Genomic DNA, 6,648 nt, shown 5'->3' on the forward strand with positions numbered 1-6,648 from the left:
GCCTATTTGAGTGATGCAATCAAGGGAAAGGCTAATATGTTGATGGCACATCTAAGGACTGGATCCCATCATCTTAGATGCGAAAAGGTAGATGGGTGGTTCAAAAGGAAGAGTGGGAAGAAAGAAATTTTGTCTTTTGTGAGGAAGGAGCGGTTGAAACCGAATGGGACTTCATCATGGAGTGTCCTACCTATAAGGATATTTGTAGTCAGCGCGAAAGCGACCTGAAAGTGGACAAACTGTGTGAGCTATTTGTGGAAGGAAAGCTTCACAAAATGGCAAACGTTTTGATCATGATTCAGCCAAGAGGATTGTTATGGAGAAAAACTTGATTGTATAATATTTTGTTGGTGGGATATCTGAGTCCCTTAGTCGTGGACGTTATTAAAAATATTCAAGTGAATTCATTAACACCATCGTTGGTTGCTTCAATGAAGTTGATCAATGGACTCTCACAATTTACTCACGTGTCATATTGCTTCTCACATCCTCCCATGTTTCTTTACCATACGGACTTTGACTTACTTTTCCCTACTCGTTTTGAGATATTCCATGGACAACACTGTTTTCTACCCTACCGACTTTGACTTACTTTTCCCTACTCGTTTTGAGATATTCCATGGACAACACAGTTGGCCCTTCTCTCCTTTACCACCCATATTAAAGAATATAATACTCCCTTGTAGACAGCTAATTCTCGTAGATTTTCAGAAAGGAGTTTGCAACTGGAGTCTGTATTCTGCTTTTCAGTAAGCCTCCCACCGTTAATGTCTTGAATGTTAAAATGTACATTCAATTTTGTTTTCAAATATTAAACAAATATTTCCTCTGACTATGCGTGTTGTTTGTGGTTTTCTTATTTTTGTGAGAAGGAAATATTTTTAGTTGGATTGCTTTGTAAAGTTTTCAAATTTTGCTGTTGAAAGACTGTGAGCGCTTTACAAATATCAAAATAAATACTGACAAACTGATGTTGGCAATGCAACTGATAATCTGGTCAGATACCACTAATAATACAATAAAATTTGAAATATTACCCCATATCGAATCAAATCGGATGGGTACATAATGTTATTTTTTACACGATGGAGTGTATAGATTCTCATCCTTTTATTTGTTGTAATGGAATATATATGTTTTAATTCTCTATTCTTTATAATTTACAAAATAAATAAACAAATATTAGTTCAACATTATGCTTTTACATGGATTTTGATCATGTTAACCATTTGTCCATAGAATTTCTTAAATGTGAGAATGAAAGAATATAGTAGGTGATTGGATATTTCAGTGATTGAAAGTGAAATTATTAACCTAAAACTAAGTAAAGGTTGCGCTCATATTAACATTTCGGAGACTTAATGAAATCTATCGAATAATCCCGAGTGGTTAATGAAATCTATCAAAGAATCCCGAGAGAAGGGAGGGTACTCACGTTCTATAAATGGCTATAATCACTTTGGAAATGGGAGAAATCACTTTGGAAATGGGAGATGCCACAAAAACTCAAATGTTTCTATTGAGCTATGTGATTACAGAAACTCAAATGTTTTTGTTGGTTGGCTATTCATGGTCTAGTGTTCATATGGAGATCAGATATCTTGCCACTAAGGGGTTTTTATAGTACTAGTATTTACCCTATTTGCAGAAATTTTTTTGAGGATGTCAATCATCTGCTGTTGAGATGTCCCTTTGCCAAGGTGACAAGGCGGTATGGGATGGCGTTATGGATGTGTGGATGTGGTGTCTTCATAGTTTTTGATCCTGGAAGTTATTATTTTTTCTGGTGGAAGGGAGGAATTGGGATTAATAGCAAAGGTGGAGATTATTGTCTTTTGAGGTTTTTTATTAATTTCAAATTAGTTAGGTTTAGACCACCTTCGGACTTTTGGAGATTAAAAGAGTATCATAAACTAAGTAAAAGACTTTTGGAACTTCAACCCTCCTATTTTATCCAACTTGATGTGGCTTATTAAGACAGTGGGAACATAACCAGGTCGCTGATCCTTTCCAAAAGAAGCATCTCAAAGTTCCTAGTAAGTTATATTTTGCAGCTTATGAACAAGAGGTCCTCATAGGCTCATAATGCTAATAATATAAATAATAATAAATATTTTACATACTATTTTATAATAAATATTATACTAACATATATTATATATATTAAATATTAATACAATATACTAAAGATTACTATTTAGTAAATACCAATATATACTAATAATAAATATCTCACATACTATTTTATAATTAATAATATTATACTAACATATATTAAATATTAAATGCTTATATGAAGTATTAATATAATAATCACTGAATATTTATAATAAAAGTTATTATATTAAAATTAAAATTAATTAATTAATTTTAATTATAATAATAATTAACATAATAATAATTTAAATCAATTAATTAACTCATCAATAATTAATAAAAAATTATTATTCAAAAATCTACAATTAATATTATTGAAACAAAGTCGACATTCATCTCATCCCAAAATCTACTCTCCTCATTACTATTTAATCCCTCAATTAAGCTCTTCTACTATCAAGCATTCAAGAAGTCCTGATGATGGATCCCGGTTAGGATTTGAAACATTGACGGAAAATGGTTTTTATTGTGGATTCTCTGATAACTAAGTCAAAAAATATAAACCACAGATGTCTTAAATCCAAAATATAAACTTTCTTAGAATGCATCACAGCCCTCTTCATACAAATAGGTGAAATTTTATGTTTTTTTATTTTTTTTAACTATTGACACTCATAATGCTAATAAAATGTTAATAATAAAACATTATGTTGTTTGCTTTATTTTTAACTATTGACGCCGACGTGGCCATGGCAGAATCCAGCCGCATATTAAAAAGATAATATGATCACGTTTCATATAAGGTCCTTGTCAAAATTCTCGGTTAAGCTAGTCAGCAGAGTTTTGTACTTAAAAAGGTTAGATTATAAAAGTTTTAAATTAATTAAAGTTTCATGAATAAATATGGAAAACATTCTTAGTTGGATAGATTTACAATGTTTTCTTTTTTCTCACTTGGATAGGTTATAGAAGTTTTAAATTAATGAATGTTCTCTAAATAAACATTGGAAACATTTTCGGTTGGATTGATTCGTAATGTTTTCAAATTTTGCTCTAGAAGGAATCTAAGCGCTTTAAATTATCAAAATCAATACTGCGAAAGTCAAATTTCTGTTTTTATTCTTAAAAATAATAAATTAATTTTATAAATAATAAATGTTAAACTATCTATTTATAATTTTCTATAAACAAAACAATTATAAATGACTTAATAGATTCAAAAGTAAAAATTGATAAAATTTTAATAAATAGTTTAATTCAATTATAAATCATAAATAATTTAATAGATTAAAAAAAAAAATTTAAAATAGATAGTTTAATTATAGATTTAACAAATTTAGATTTTTCTTAAGAGTTCAATAGATTTTGTTACATCCACTAGATTTAATAGATTTTATTCAAATAATTTTCATTCATTTTGATTTATAAGCTGTAATTTTGATTTATAAAAGAAAAACAAAATTAAAATAATTAAAACAAAATATTTATTGATTCATTTTGATTTAATTATTTTAAATAGGATTTAGTAGTGATATTATTGTTGAGTGGTATTTTAGTTCTATGTAATTTTCATTATTGTTTAATGTATTTAATGTTAGCATTACCAAATATATTAGCATTTGTGGAACATGTTTGATATGCCTATTATGGTGATTAACATGTTTAATATGATAGATAATTTTTGGAACATTTTTTCTTTGTTATATAATGGAGAATATTTATTTTGATTCTCGGAAATATTTTCATTTTTGTTAGAAATATGTTGTCTTTGATGTCAAGAGGGTGTTCATTGATGTCAACAAGTGGCACAAGAAGAAGGTTAAGGATTGGCATGGTAGCAGTAATGGTGCAGAGACTTTGGAGTTTGTTTTGGAGTAGCAAACCACCTCAAATGTAGATCGAACCCATCCAGATGGAAATATCTCGAAAGAGCTTTCCAGTGGTATGCAGAACTATGAAAATGGTCTCTTGGATCAAAATATAGAGTCAGTCACTGTTTGGTGATCCCAAGTCAAAGTTAACATAATTAGGAGTTTGGGAACCCTTTAGCGCATAACCAAGTTTGGCAAAGCCGCCAAAACTAGCGGTGATGGTCGTGGAGTGGTAAAAAATAGGATAAGGCTCAAATGGATGGACAATACAATAATTGGGTGCGTTTTTATTGGCTCAGGTGGAGCCCACCCCATCGATATACCCTGACAAATTTAAAACAATGATCAAACATAAAGAGTGGGAGGATGCCAGGTGGTAACGCCATCTTAACAGACTTACCTCAGTAGGTGCACCTTAAAGAATTGCATAAGGCATGCAAACGTAACGTGCCAGGATGTAAAAGAGTGGGCGGGCATGTAGCCCACAAAGCAGCATAGCGACTCCCCATTGGTCAAGGCAAAACCCACTTGACATTCGGGCCCAGCAAAGGAAGCATGGAGGGTATGAGTTTGGAAGATTGTTTGGGGAGAACAAGATTAAGCACCGAGAGATAGGTGTTAGGCACACATGGTGGGTTTTCGATAGCCATATAGACGGAACTCTTGTCAATCCTCGAGGCATCAGGAGGTGGTTTCCCATACTACTGATCATGTAGATCAATGATGCAGGAGCATTCTTAAAGGTTTATAAGATCTAAGAGTCTTATCACACATTTACTAAAGGGAGTGGGTTCCCTTAATTATTTATTTATTATCACAAGTTTATTTTGAGTTTTAAAGAGATTGGAGTGTAATTTGATTAATGGAGATTATATCGTGAATGTAGAGATCTTAGAGATAGTTAAGTAATCCTAGGAAGAGTGAGGATTTAAGGGATTTAAATGATTAATTTGGGATTCTATTTGAGAAAAGAGTGGAGTTGAAGAGATACTTTAGGAGAGAGTGGGAGATTGTTGGATCTGAACTAAATTGGTTCATGAATCTATTTTTATATAAATTGTGATCTTTTGAATAATTCGAGAGGTTAGCTAGAGGTTTGCCAGGGGCTAGCTAAGGGTTAGAGAGCTAGAGGGTAGTAAGAGCATGAGTGAGGAGTTAGGAAGAGCAGTAGATGGATTTTATGGAAAAGAATTGAAACAGTTGAATGTGACTATTTTCCTTCTAAATATTTTATAAGAATACCAAAATGGTGTGGATTTTTATATATCATGTGTGGGAATTTGTGTCTGTATGTGTCTTAATAACATTATGGTGTGTTGATTGTGAATTTGAGAAATACTGTGGAATTATTTTGTTGAATAACATGAATGACTAATGGAATTTCTTTTACGAGATTAGTATTTAATTATCTAATAAAACCTGTGTATAGGCATGTAGAGATTAGGATTTCCATTTTGAATGGATGGAAGGATCAGCTGAAAGTGAGTGCAATTGATTTTCACAGTAGATAGACGAAGATTGAGAACTATCTTCTATAGCGGAGGACGTAGGCTTTTTCCCAACTTCCTAAAGGATTATAAAGAGACAGTGAAGGGAAAATGGATAGTGGAGATTGAGTTGCATTGTTGAAATTAGAGGACGGACGACTCAGATTAAATCGTAGATCATGTGTTAAATCATTTAACACTTCACAAGTTAGTAGTTGACAACGTTTATGGTAAGTGGTATCTCGCGTGGGTAAAAAAGTGGTAATCAGTATTTTGAAATTTCATGTGATTAGCCTACGTGAGTGACACGTAGCTCACGATGTAAAAGGAAAACCACTTTTCTCACGTGCTATCAAAAATATTATCGATCGTGCTAGAATCTACGTGAGATTGCGTGATAGCCGTTTGATTAGATGGGTCACATCAATGGTGGATATCGTTTGAGCTACTTGGCAATCAGACGACGCGATAGTCATTGGATCAGCACTGAACCAATGGTGGAGATCGTGGAGATGGAATAAAGAGGAGGACACGTGTTGGCTCAACACTTGATGTATGGTATAAATTTCTATTACGGGTATTCACGCTGGGAGGTCCCACAAGCCACGTAGAAAAGGGTTACAGAATATTTCGTTTAATAAGAATAATTAGTTGAAAAGCCTCCGCTTATTGAATTGATTGAAAAGGAGCGAGTGTTTGTTATAGACATTTTTGGGCACTACAACCCCAAGCATGAAATGTCCATAAACCAAGGGCTCCTAAGTCCCTAAAAGTGTTGCTCTAACCACTAAAGGAACAAGGTCAAATGATTACAGCTTCTCCCAGAAGTTCTCCATGAAAAACTGCTTAGAATTGGTCAAAACAGGATCATTTCAGCTGCTCCACAGGCCAAGTGCGTTGCATCTCACCTAAATACACTGTGTGGGTGCGTTACATTTCAAAAAGCCCTTCTATGGGGTGTGATGGGCGAAAAATGACAAATGGCAGTGTCATTCCGCGAGGTGGAGAGGCAATGGAAGCTTCCAGAAACTTCTCCTGTGACACTTGCCTCTCTGAATTTGACCAAGGATGAGTAAGAGATCATCAATCTCCAAGTGGAAGCAAGAACTATCAGAGGGAAAACACTAATAAAATCACAAGCTGACTCATCTCCCTTACAGATATCTATATATGGATCCCTCATCCCAGAGATC

This window comes from Pinus tabuliformis, chromosome 5_2, assembly GCF_031772625.1.
Source record: "Pinus tabuliformis cultivar Carrire ecotype Pingquan chromosome 5_2, CPIR1, whole genome shotgun sequence".
In the NCBI taxonomy this organism is placed as follows: domain Eukaryota; kingdom Viridiplantae; phylum Streptophyta; class Pinopsida; order Pinales; family Pinaceae; genus Pinus; species Pinus tabuliformis.